Here is a 15,060-nt window from a genome sequence, read left to right as displayed (position 1 = left end):
ACACAAGAAAAATAAGAAATATTTAAAACTAACTTCAAAATTCCAGAAAGTATGAATGAGGGTTCCATTCTAGTCGGATCCCTAACTCAAGCTCAAACTTTGGTTTTTCAGTTGTGTGTGTGTAAAATAGTAGAGAACGGAGTTATTTATATAGAACCCCAAAATTCCTAAATTGTGTTTTTTCAACCGATGTGGGACTTTGAGTTTTGAGGGATACTTTTGTGAATCCTTTTTATTCAACCAAAGCCAATAAAAATCCTGAAGAAGATGACGAAACCCATTAAAGCTTTCATCCTTGACTGAGTGTAATTTACAGAAAAAAATGAAAAAGCAAAAGAAAAAGGGGGGGGGGGGGGGTTACCTTTCTCACGGTTGAAATGCAATGGAGAGAGGCGATGCAATTAATGTTTTGCCATAAATGGCCGCATATGACCCCGTAGGAACAGTGTACAACTATGACTTTACTGAAGTTGGTAAAGAGGACGAAGAGGAGAGAGGCAGCTAGGGTTTGCCCCTCCATCTCTCTCTTCAAACTCGGTGTTTCAAACAAATGAAAAGGGAAAAAGGGTTTTCCCTCTTATCCCCTCAAATGGGCCGGGTCGCCGAACGAAATGGAGGTGGGCTTTGGCCCACTTCCATTAGCTCAAATGAATTAAAAGAGAAATGGTCATTTGTGCAAATGCTGTTATCAATGCAAACTTAAACTTAAACAATCATATTTCAACTGCGGCCATATTTAAAGTGTACAATTAATTGATCATTTCAATTATAACCATAAATGACATACAAAGTAATTTGACATTTCCATTTTAACCCATTTGAAAGTAATTGTAATTAAGATCAAATAAATTATAAAGTTGAGATGTAGTCGACTAATTATTTATTTAATCAAATTTCTTTGATTAATGGAGTAAAATACTTATCAATTAATCATTAATAGTTTAAACAATTGGTTAAATAATAGCTTTCACTATTTTGAATTCAAATTTCGATGAATATGTTTGAAAATTTTAAGAATATACAAAATATGAAACATGATATACAATAATACACTTCATGATATTTGCCAAATGAAATGGTAAAATGTCACCGAAACAATTTTGTAAAATCATTTTCAACTTGTAAAATGTATATTTCACTCCGCTTGTGGCTCAGGAACTTTGAATAATTAAATAAAATTATTGGAGGACAAAAATTAGGTGTCAATAGTAATAATATAAGATAGGTTCTATATTTGCATTTCAGACGTGAAATTGAGCAGATATGTCATTCGTAAATAGTTTAGTGATAACGTCCAAATACACTCCTCAAAGAGAAAGTGTACACGGTCGTATACGTATATTTAATTGATCGAAATAATCCCCATATATATAGGCGATTAAGAAAGTATGTAATTTTCACCAACTAAGCTAAAGCCAAACGATGGATAATAATATTTGGTTTTTGGAGAAAATTATAACTAATGCGGAAATGTAAACTAACCTAGAAAGCGAGTAAAATGATCAATGGCCACAAGTTTGGATACAAGGAAATTACACTCGAGTAACGATCCAATGTATTTCACGATATCACAACTAAGAGCGGGTTTATGTTGATAGATAATGATTTCTAAAATCTCATTGAAAGTTTTTCCAACCAAATCAATGAATTTCACTCTTTTTTTCAAGCCTTAGAGTGTGATATTAGGCACAATCAATTTAACCTCAACTATTCTTCCGATCAAGTTATTAGATGGATTTAATGACCCAAATTTGTTAATCAATCTTTTCCCAACTAGATTTCCTTTCCAACTCAATCTAAGTAAATGGGTGAGTCCTGGGGTTAGCTATCCCTTTGGAAACATTCAAGAACGAGATTAATTAAATCAACAAAGACCCACTTCAATAAAGAATAAAAATCATTCAATACATAAGTTCAAGCAATCCAACACTTTAATCATAGAATATTTCCATAAACAAGATTCAAGAAGAAAGTAAATACTACACACTTAGATATACAACACAAAACAAGGAATTGAAGAAAGGATTAAGAAATATCTCATTGAAGTTCTTCCAATCTTCTCCTCCAAAGTGTAGAGAAACCTAGCCTCCAAAACTTGCAAAATGACCAAAGATGATAATGTTTTGCCCTAGCCTCCCTTTTGTAGCTTCCCCCCATTTTTCCAAGTCCCAAAGAATGACAAAATATGCCCCAACTTTCAGTTTTTGCAGTTCTGCCCGTTTTTGCAGTTCTGTCCCGTTTTTGCAAAACTGTCCACTTTTGACAGTTTTGCAAAAATGTCCAGTTTGGCCTTTTTGACTTTCCTTTCACTTGGTTTCTTCCGATCACTTCTATATCACATGAAGCTGAATAGAGCACCAATATCTCATAAATCGCGAGATGCGGCATACGACAAAGGATGCGACTCGCAGTTCCATACGTCACGAGTAGTGTGTGTCGCGTGAATTCTATTTTACATCCTAATAAAGAGATGCGCACCACTCGCGACTATGCGCTACTGCGATTCGCAGGTGGTGCTGCATTCATTTCATTATCTTGGCTTGTTTTGCTCTATTTTGTTCCATTTTGGTCCATTTTGATCCATTTCTTTCTTTTATGCTCTTGGCATCTTTTACAAAACAACATAAACACACAAAAAGTAACAACAAAAGTGCTTAAGGAGTCACAAAAGCTTAAGGAATTAGCGTCGAATATCGCGTAATTTCACGACTCATCATTTAGCTCACATATGCCCTTATCGTTCAATAGTTGATCCAAATATACCCTTATCGTTCAATAGTTGATCCAAATATGCCCTTAATTTAGACGGAGCGCCCAGTTAATCTAATTAGCTATGCAAAATTGAGAAGGTATGCCCTTTGTTAATATTACTCGTGAATTGATCTCAATCTAATATGATTTTCTCAAATTTAACCAAGTTATAAAAAAAATTATTTGGTTGGTAACCCCTTTCTACCGCTGAGAAAATTAACTCTTGAGGGTTGTTGTTATTTTGGAATATTATTGATTTAGACACTATAGTAAATTTTTAACATGTTCGCAATTTTTTTTAGTTTTATAAGAACATGATGAAAATTATCTTTAACTTAATTTAGGACACAAGTATAGGATAGAGAATACGTGAATCGATTGCAAAAAAATGGAGGAAACTACAGAACAAGAATAGAATTACGTATAAATTATAATCTTCATCTCTAAAGATATGAACATCTGTTACATCGTTAGTATGAAAGAATTAATAATAATATTAGCTTAAGCTAAGCTGTTTACATTCAATCTTAAAGGTTGGTGGTTGACTTCGGTTGTTACATATACTCGATTAGAAAAGAAATATTAAATCTTTACATGTTAAAGAGATATTAAATTATTAATGTAGGGCATATCTGCTTGATTTCGCACTTTAAGAGCATATTTGGTCCCTTTTCACTTATTAATCAGCTAATTAGGTTAAACTAGTTAAATCAAGGACATATTTGAACCAACTATTGAACGATAAGGGAATAATTAACGAAGCGCATATTTGCTTAATTTTGAAAACTTTAATGTAAGGGCATATTTAGACATTTTTCATATAGAAAATAGCACATGGATATTAGCGAGGGCATCACACATCCTTGAGTTGAGGTCATCCAGGAGTTGCAAGCTACCAAATAACCAAGTATAGAATGACAATTATGACCAAAAATAATTTAAATATATACGATAAATTTTGTCAAGTTAAGGGGGTCTCAAAGTATTATGCCAAGAAAAAACCTTTTTAAAAAAGTTTGTAAACTTTTCTTTTTGTTGTTTGGAATTGTATCCAATGAGATTTAAACATAGCAAACTGATGACTAACTACTAAATTGTTGATTTTACATGCTTAAAATACATCCAATCATCCTGTATTCAATCACACGTACGACACGCATGTACTTTAAAATTCTCTTCTCTAAAAACACTAGATGGCCGTATGACATATATATATATATATATATATATATATATATATATATATATATATATATATATATATATAATATATATATATACACACACACATGGGTTTTGTGCTCCGTATCTAAAACTTTATTATATTCGTGTTTGCTACGAAAATTTATTAATACTTTTTAAAAGAGAAGACTTGTTTAAGAGAAAACTATTTTCCTCTCTTTAAGATAAAACAATAGCAATATTTAAGCATCAGTTGATACTTTCAATTTTAATTCGATTAATTTAAAGGTGTAAAATACTTATTATTTTTTATCAAATTTTGATTTGGATAATTCTAATTCAAATTATTAAATTACTTTTACATGTTTAAAACGAAACAAAGCAGAAATTGATTTTCTATTTAAACGAAGAAATGCTATTTTTTAATTTTTGGTAAATATTCTCGGTTTAGTTCATTTTACTTGTCATGTTATCTTTTGCATGGTTTTTTTAAGGAAACGTGAATTAGAATTATAATTTGACTAATTTACCTTATTCATTATTTGATCTCCATTTGATATTAATCTCTTTTCACATTTATTAGAGTAAGAATAAAAATGAAAAAATAATTAAATTCTATCTTATTTTAAAATATAAATATTTTAAGTATATTTATTTTAGTAATCATAACAAATAAATGACATGGCGGAATAGCAAATACAGCAATTAAATATCTAAATTAGATCTCAGGCTAATATAAGAAAAGAAAGGAAATTGTATGTATTTGCCTACTAAACCTTTTGAAGAAAAACAATAATATGGGGTCCATATTTTTTGCTGTGCAATAATTTCATTTGCTCCCACTAATGGGTTAATACGCATGTAGCAATGAATCCACTATTATTGACTTGATGGGGATACTTTGGAATTACATGAATATTGTTTGATTTTTTAATCTATGGGGGCACGTTTTTTTTTTTTTTGACATTGTTTTTTTTTTAATATGGGGTCCACTTTTTTTTTATGAGTTTGGAGAGGGTGGGGTCCACCTTTTTTTTTATGAGTTTGGAAAGGGTGGGGTCCACTTTTTTTTTTTTTTTTTAAAACTATATAGAAGCATTTTTTTAAGACTGATGACGAAGCATGGGTAAACCGATGCTTCTATATAGTAGAAAAATAGAAATATAATAAAGTATTTCTATCTACTTTTTAAAAGAGTTGGTAATATAAAGTATAAAATGTCATTTTTTTGCCCTTAAATAAAAAAGTGGGTGGGACCACAAAGGATTTTTTTGCCCTTAAATAAAAAAGTGGGACCAAAGGACGGATGACGATCTTGCTTATAAACCGGCTCTATATATAGTAAAGTAATATATATATTGTTCAAAACACGATTAATATAACATTGTAGTTTGTGCTCCGTATCCAAAACTTTATTATATTAGTGTTTGCTACGAATACAAAGTTGGCAAAAATTTATTAATAGACTTATTTAAAAGGAAACCATTTTCCTCTCTTTGAGATAAAACAATAGTAATATTTAAGCATCAGTTGATACTTTGAATTTTAATTCGATTAATTTAAAGGTATAAAATATTCTATTGTTAATGTATGTAGATTGGGCCTAAACAATACCTATTATTTTTTATCAAATTTTGATTTGGATAATTCTAATTCAAATTATTATATTAATTTTACATGTTTAAAATGAAACAAAATAGAAATTTGATTTTCTATTTAAATGAAGAACTACTATTTTTTAATTTTTGGTAAATATTTTTGGTTTAACTCATTTTACTTGTCATGTTTTCTTTTGCACGGTTTTCTAAGGAAACGTCAATTAGAATTATAATTTCATTAATTTACCTTATTAATTATTTGATCTCCATTTAATATTATTTTTTCTTTTATGACATTAATATCTTTTCACATTTATTAGAGCAAGGAAAAAATGAAAAAGTAATTAAATTCTATCTTATTTTAATATATACATATTTTAAGTATGTTCTTTTACAATAATTTCATTTTAGTTCCCACTAATGGATTGATACGCATGTGGCAATGAATCCATCATTATTGATTTAATGAGATACTTTGGAAATTATATAAATATTTTTGATTTTTTAATATGGGATGCACTTTTTTTTTTGACATTGTTTATTTTTTTAATATGGGATCCATTTTTTTTTTTTTTTATTGCTTGATTTTGTTAATATGATTTGGTCCATTTTTTTTTTTCCGTGAGTTTAGAGATGGTGGGTTCCACTTTTTTTTTTTTTTTTTTTTTATGGGATTCATTTTTTTTTTATATTGCTTGATTTTGTTAATATGGGATCCACTTTTTTTTTTTTCCGTGAGTTTGGAGATGGTGGTTCCACTTTTTTTTTTTTTTTTTTTTTAATATTAGTTGGTGTTTAGTTGGGGCCCACACTTTTTTTTAATATTGGTTGATGTTTAGTTGGAGCCCACACCCTTTTTTTTTTTTTTTTACGAAGCATGGTTAAACCGATGCTTCTATATAGCAGAAAAATAGAAATTTAATAAAGTATTTCTATCTACTTTTTAAAAGAGAGTTAGTAATATAAAGTATAAAATGTCATTTTTTTGCCCTTAAATAAAAAAGTGGGAATATTGTGATTTTTTTTCTACCAAATAAAAAAGTGGAATATAAAGTAAAAGGATTTTTTTGCGGATGACGATCTTGCTTATAAACTGGCTCTTCTATATAGTAGTAAAGTAATATATATATATTGTTCAAAACACGATTAATATAACATTATAGTTTGTGCTCCGTATCCAAAACTTTATTATATTAGTGTTTGCCATGAATACAAAGTTGGCAAAAATTTATTAATAGACTTATTTAAAAGGAAACCATTTTCCTCTCTTTGAGATAAAACAATAGTAATATTTAAGCATTGATACTTTAATTTTAATTCGATTAATTTAAAGGTATAAAATATTCTATTGTTAATGTATGTAGATTGAGCTAAGCAATACCTATTATTTTATCAAAATTTGATTTGGATAATTCTAATTCAAATTATTATATTAATTTTACATGTTTAAAATGAAACAAAGTAAAAATTTGATTTTCTATTTAAATGAAGAACTACTATTTTTAATTTTTGGTAAATATTTTTGGTTTAACTCATTTTACTTGTCATGTTTTCTTTTGCACGATTTTTTAAGGAAACGTCAATTAGAATTATAATTTCACTAATTTACCTTATTAATTATTTGATCTCCATTTAATATTTTTTTCTTTTATGACATTAATCTCTTTTCACATTTATTAGAGTAAGGAAAAAATGAAAAAGTAATTAAATTCTATCTTATTTTAATATATAAGTATTTTAAGTATGTTGCTGTATAATAATTTCATTTGCTCCACTAATGGATTGATACGCATGTGGCAATGAATCCATCATTATTGATTTAATGAGATACTTTGGAAATTACATAAATATTATTGATTTTTTAATATGGGATGCACCTTTTTTTTTTTTGACATTGTTTGTTTTTTTAATATGGGATTCATTTTTTTATATTGCTTGATTTTGTTAATATGGGGTCCACTTTTTTTTTCCGTGAGTTTGGAGATGGTGGGTTCCACTTTTTTTTTTTTTTTTTTTATGGGATTCATTTTTTTTTATATTGCTTGATTTTGTTAATATGAGATTCACTTTTTTTTTTTCCGTGAGTTTGGAGATGGTGGATTCCACTTTTTTTTTTTTTAATATTGGTTGGTGTTTAGTTAGGGCCCACACTTTTTTTTTAATATTGGTTGATGTTTAGTTGGGGCCCACACCTTTTTTTTTTTTGGAAAACGGACGACGAAGCATGGGTGCAAACCCATGCTTCTATATAGTTTAAATTTAAACCCCCATACAATGAAAATTCAACGCAAAAGAATCTTCATCTTGCAAAGTAAATTTAAGTTAAAATTAAAGCAACAAAATAAATACAAAAATAAAATAGAAAGAGAAAACTTTCCTTATATAAAATATTATAATTACATAAAATAAAAATACCTTTATGTTTAAACTGAAAGAAATATTAATAATTGATAGTACATATTATCAAAATGTTAATTTTTAATTAAAATATTCGAGAGCTGTTCCAAAAACTGTTTATATCTGTTTCAAAAACTGTTTATACTCCTTTTTAAATCAAAAATGTGAATAACTGTTTATACTCCTTTTTAAATCAGAAGTGTGAATTAAACTTTTTCACAAAAACGTTACCAGTTAGTCTTAACTTTTTCAATGTACATAAAAAACCTTTTTGTTGTAATTTTTAAATTTATTTTTAATAATCATATTTTAATATACTTAGTTACAATCATACTCATATATCTATTTTTTTTTTTAAATTAATTAAACACTTATCACCCAAGTAAAATTTCAAAATATAAGATATAAGTGCTTGAATTTATATCTGAAACTAAAATAACATTAAAGGAGAATAAAGTATATTTATGAATGATTAATGTGAATTATTAAAATAAAAGTTTGAATAAATGATTATACGTGAAAGAATGAAGTATATTTATGAATGATCAATGTAAATTGTTCTATGATGATTTATTTGTAGTGGTCAATGTAATTGATTCGTATAAATATACAGAGATGAACAATCAAAGTTTAGTCAGATACATGTAATTTTCAGCCAAATCTTTTCATAAAGTAATAGTTTTGTGGTCATACCTATAATTTAAAATTACAAATTGATAAACTACATTATGCATGTGGAGTAAAAATGAAGGGAATGAAAGAGAATGAATATAGTAAATGAAGAAGAAAACGGGAAGAGGTTGTAGTTTTGTTAAGCTCTTCGGGTCTAATTTCTGCCTCCTAATTTTATACCTCTTTACTATTTGGCATGGCCTCATAGCTTAGCTTCTCTATCTTTTTTCTTTTCCTTTTAATTTCAATTTTATTTTTGTTGGAAGTGCGCTACAATGATAAGAGTTTAAATATGAAGAAAATTATTACAAAGTGTACAGTAATTTTATACTATTACAGTAATATAACTTAACACGTTTTACACTAATAGTTTTATACTTTTCCTGTCTAAACTAATGCGGTACACTTTACTTTTTTATATGTTCCAAAAAGAATGATTTGTTTCTAAATTTAAAAATAAATATAACTTGAAACTTCCCTTTTTGCCCGTAATGAAATGATTTACAGCCCACAAATATATATGACTTGTCGTAAGGTGATTTATTTGTCGTGATCAAGATAATTGAATCGTCTAAACCTATGAAGTTGATCAACGTTTAGTCAGATACATGTAATGTTCAGCCAAATCTCCCCATAATTTATGCTACTTGTTTTAGTTGAATGATTTTCTTTCTTGAAGGGTCTCTATATCATAGGAGAGTTCATTAAAAATAGAGGTGTTTAAGAATTGAGCGAAAGGTGGAGTCAAAGAAGCAAATAAATAGTTGTGTAATATGATCAAATCTGAGCTGGATGTGACAACTCGCCACGACATTGTGACACTTAAGCGTCACATGGAATTATTTTTGCCATGTAGGAAGCTTATGTGTGCAGAAGAGGTTAGCATTTGTAGGAAGATTTTAGACCTACGGAGATTATCTTGGAAATGCTCTAGATATTTATGAATTTGCTAGAAGATTTCTTAAAAAGACCTTGGAATATTCTAGCGTGGTAGATAATTCTAAAGAAAGGCTTATTTATAAAATGTACAGGTACTTGTACAACAATCAATTTACATACTACTCTCTACGTGACTAGTATATATAAGAGGCCTTACGCTTGTAACTCATTAAGCAAAATCAATCAAGTTCTCTCTAATACAAAAACTTCCTTTAACAAATTTCTCTCGTCTTCATTATCTACTATTCAATGAAAATTCTACGCAAAAGAATCTTCATCTTGCAAAGTAAATTTGAGCAACAAAATAAACACAAAAATTAAAATAAAAAGAGAAATTTTTTCTTATAATAAAATATTATAATTATATAAAATACAATAGATTTATGTTTAAACTGAAAGAAATATTAATAATTGATAGTATATATTATCAAAATGTTAATTTTTAATTAAAATATTTGAGCGTTGTTTCAAAAACTATTATACTTCTTTTTAAATCAAAAGCATGAATAAAACTTTTTAACAAAAACGTTTACCAGTCAATCTTAACTTTCAATGTACATAAAAAATCATTTTGTTGTAATTTTTAAATTTATCTTATGATAATCACATTTTAATATACTTAGTCACAGTCATACTCATATATCTCTTTTAAAAAAAACAATTAATTAAACACTTATAACCCAAGTAAAATTTCAAAATTTATTTTATATACTAGTTGCAGAATGCCTGTGCTAAGTCCGGGCCCAAACTCATGAGGTAAGAGTAGTAACTTTAAGGGTCATTTGCACGATTACCCTTCAAAGGCATTGATTTTTAATTTTTGCCCCTCAAATTGGTGGTCTTTAATTTTTGCCCTTCGCCTAATACCATGAGGTTTAGGGTTCGAACACGACTCGGTAAAAAAAAAAAAAAAAAAAAAAGAGGCGAGAACAGTAAGTTAGGCCTCGGGCGGAGTTTTGCATGCAGACGAGTGATTTGCATGAAACTGCGCTCGCGAATCCAAACCTCTGCTTTGCGAAATTCTTTGCTAATCCAAACCTACGCATTTTGCGAAATTCTTTCTTTGTTTTTACTAAGTTGGTTCAAGCCGAACCTTAGGGTATTAGAGAAAGAAAAAAATTAAAGACCACCAATTTGAGGAGACCAGTGCTTTGAAGGGCAATCCACACAAAAAAATGTAATTTTAATTAAAAGAAGTGTAATTTTTGTCATACTTTTCTATTATAATTAATTTAATGTAGTGGCACGTTAAATATGTCTTGCTAATAAGTCTTCACAATTATTAAAATTTCATTAGTTACATAATTTTTATCCTTAAAGGCTGTGATGAAATGGTAAGTATTCCTTTATTCTTAACAAGAGGTCTAGAGTTTAAGCCCTTGGTATAGAGTCGTTTCAGCAGGGAATGCTTTATCGGCAAAATGAAGATATTACGGTGTGAATCCGGATTAGTTGGGCTCCAAAGCAAGTACCGGACACCGGATGAAAAATTTTAAAAATAATTTACAGAGACTTTTTAAGGAAGCAACTTTGGTATGGAATTAGCAAATACCAAATTAAAGACACAAGTGATTCGATATTTAATAAACTAACATGATTTTTTTTTTGTTTTTAAAAAAAAGTTAACACGGAGAAGACATAAATTTAAAATGTGTTGGCATTTTATGAAATTATGAGCATATAATTCTTTAGTTGTACATAAAAATAAACTCTTTTGTTATTTATAACTTCTTCCCTCCCTTTTTATTTCATTTTAAGAAGTTTTTATTTATTCCAAAATAATTAATTTTTTCAACAATAATTAAGAAGGTGTTAATATTTCCTTTGTATAGTTACCCTTGCTAATAGATGATTTAAACAACTTTTTAGAAAGTCTTTGCAACTTCCTACAAGTAAATTTGAGAATATGTAAAGGTTAATATAGTCATAACATTCTTAATAAATATTCCAAAGTAACTTTCTTAATATGTGTGCAGACAACTAAAAAATCAAACAATACGGAACGACGAGAGTAATTTTCACTTAAAATTTCATGTGGCAAGGGTTTGTGCTAGTTAAATATAATGATCTAACATTAAATTTAGATGAAATTCAAGAAAATATTAAAGTCATTAACCATTAAAATGAACTAAGAAATAATTTAATTCTTCGTATATATTTTATGATTAACAAGATTACTCGGTTAATCCAACAAGAGGTTTTAAGATAATTTGATTGTTGACTTGTAACGGCTTCATTTTCAATTCTACATATAAGAAATTGCCGTTAATGATTTACGCTTTCGTATTTATAATACATCATTAGTATTTCAAAAGAAATGTGTGAAATAACAAGAAGTAACAATTATAGTTAATAACAAAAATTTCAAATTGTATGTTTCCAAATAAATTTAAATATTTTATAAGAATATTATTAATAATAATAATAATAATTCAAGAAAACTTATAAAGTAATTTTCTTTTTGAAATTATGCTTGAAATGATTTATGAGAGATCTTTACAACCACATACATCGATTAAAAAAAACATGTATGGATGACGTGAGATATAGTTAAGTTACGGTGAGGCTTGATAAATGGTTCGGTTAGAAAGAAAAAAAAAAAAAAAAAAAAGGATGACTCTAAAATTGCCTAAATTTACCATAATGTATAAGGACAAACAAAGTAAAAGCTACTCTCTCCATCTCAAATTATTTGTCGATTTTTAATTTTACACAGCTCTTAAGAAATTAATTAGGAGGGATATTTGACTAATTTTATCTTTATTTATATCTAACTAACAATTTCTCTTCATTAAATGTTTACTCTATTTATGTGTCATCTTCATTAATGATAAAATTCTACTAAGAAAAGAAATATAATTAATTTTTTCTAGAACTTGTAAGCTATAAATAATTTGAGACAATTATTTTCAGTAACCACGATAAATAATTTGAAATGGAGGGGATAAAAAAAATAAGGCTCAAAAGTAGTAGATCTACAAAAAAAGATGAAGGTGAAGGAAGTGGTATGCTTATTGAAAATTTCACCAGGAAAGAATGAAAGAGGATAAACAAATTGGCTATTGAGACCCGCTGCTATAAGACAACTTGAGCAGCCATGTGTAGCCACTTCATTGCATTAAAAAAATCAATCAAAATTACTGTCCCACCCCTGTGAGGACGACTAAAAACCAACATTGGTGTTTATATATAGTAGTAAAAGGCTAAGCTTCAACATGCCTGCTTAAGGCAAGGGCATTTTAGACTTTAATTGGGATTTTAGGTTTTAACTTCAGCTGCACGTGTCTTTCAATTATTTAGCCAGACCCACATGTCTTTATTTAAGTGCTTGATATTTATATCTGGAAAACTAAAATAACATTAAAGGAGAGTTTAGCGTAATTAACCCTTATCTTTTTTGAAAACTAGTATTCGTACCCGCGCGATGCGCGGCGGGTATCAAATGAAACTAATCATAAAAAAATTATTTTCTTATTTATTTGATATAACTAAAAATCATTATTTATCATTGACATATTTAAATAAATTTGTAAAATATTAAATTATTAATTTTACTTATTTTAACACATCATTACATTAATTTAACAAAATTCAAATCTTATTAGGTTTAACTTTGTTCATCATACAATCCTGATTAATTTTTAAGTCTATGACATATAAAAGTCACTAGTTATGTGAGGCCTGTGCTAAGCCCGGGCCCAAACTCAAGATATAAAAGTAGATATTTTAATTAAATAAATATAATTTGTGTTAGTACAAGTGTACAACAACAACAACAACAACCACCATATACCGTTGTAGTCCCAAAGTGGGTAGTTATATAAAAGCAAAATTTTCATTCCACTCAAGCTTAATATTTTAACTTCCATTTTGATGAAATTATTTAATTCAAATCAAATTTGGAACTAGAATTTGACATTATAACTTATGTATCCTAATTTTACGAAGTTATTTAGTTCTAAATAAATAATCTATACATAGTTAATGAACTTTAAGACAAATACATAATTTAACTTGTGCGGAGGATGGAGTTGCTCCTCTCTTAATCGGGGATTAGGGGTTCGAACATGGACATGGAAAAAAATCTTTGGAGGAGAGCGCTCCCCCCCGAATAGGCGCGATGCAGTGCGAATTATCTGGATTAATTGGGCTCAAATGCGGATATAGAGCACCAATCAGAAAATCAAAGAACGTGAAAAATGAGGTAGGAGGTTCGATAGTGTCACACCCCGATTTTACTAGGGTGTGATGGGCACCCGACCCCACATTCGGAGCCGAGCGAACCCACTGACTCTTATTACATACATACATAAGCTTAGGACTACTAATCGAACAAAAATGACAAATACAACAAATGTCTGAAAATATCCTTTGTAGTGTACAAATCGACGCACATGTATCATATGAAAATTATGGCATAACACGAGATGACATGACGGCTAATGGAGCCGCACCAATCGACATCCCGAACCCACACTCACCGCAAAGTCTCTAACGGATAATCGTAACACATGACATGCGTAACCGACTCGGCGGCACTCCGGGGAGCAAATGGAGCTTGCAACGCCGCTGAACTCCTCTACAAAGCTTTGTACTCATGCGGGTGTACTGCGGCATGAAACGCAGCCCCCGAAGAACGTGGGGGTCGACGGAATATGTGCGAGTATGTAAAGCATAAAATGCGATAAACGAGAATCATGGTCGAACGAGAGATACGTAACATAAATGCAAAGGGCGGAGTATCGAAATGCTTACTCATAAGACATAAACGGATGCATAGCGAGAAAACATGCCATAGCCGGCCCCCGTCATCAGGGACTCGGCGAACGAGTGGTCGCCCCCGGCGGCGGCGCCACAACAAATCATATCAAATCGAAATGCGCGCATATCATAGCATATCGGACCCCATATCATATCATGTCATATCGTAGTGTGTGGCACATCATACACCACAACCCATGTACATATATACACACCTCACACCGAGGCACGGCGAACAATGCGATGAATACGCGTGATAACATATCCTGCCCGGCTCGGTGAAGGAAGCATTGAGGCATCCACGAGTGGAGTAGTGAGAAACTAAATGCAAACATAAATGTACGACGTACAAATCGACGGAATAAGCAAACGACATATCAAAAAAAAAGGGGTCCTGACGAGGCGTAGCACATACCTTTTAATGACCGCGGAGGATTCCTTTGGAAATAGAACTTTAGGGATCATTTGTGTGTATCAAAATGTAAAACATATACAGAGACTCGATAGCGTAACTCAAAGGGCGGACCTATGGGAGCGTTTGACAATAGTCGAAACATAAGTCTTTCGGACATCGAATGGCTCGTGTCAAAACGGTCTAACTGCAGCCGGTTTCAAATCTCGGGTGGGTCATAAGACTTAATAAAATAATTATAGCATTTATTACAAGAACTTAGAAAGGTAGTTAAAAGTTTTCCTTAGTTTTTCATTTTTAAAGAAGATCGAACGGAATATCCGCGCAAAGTTCGGAAATAATGGGTCC

The sequence above is a fragment of the Lycium ferocissimum genome, chromosome 5, assembly GCF_029784015.1.
Source record: "Lycium ferocissimum isolate CSIRO_LF1 chromosome 5, AGI_CSIRO_Lferr_CH_V1, whole genome shotgun sequence".
Lineage (NCBI taxonomy): Eukaryota > Viridiplantae > Streptophyta > Magnoliopsida > Solanales > Solanaceae > Lycium > Lycium ferocissimum.
This window is presented reverse-complemented; position numbering follows the sequence as displayed.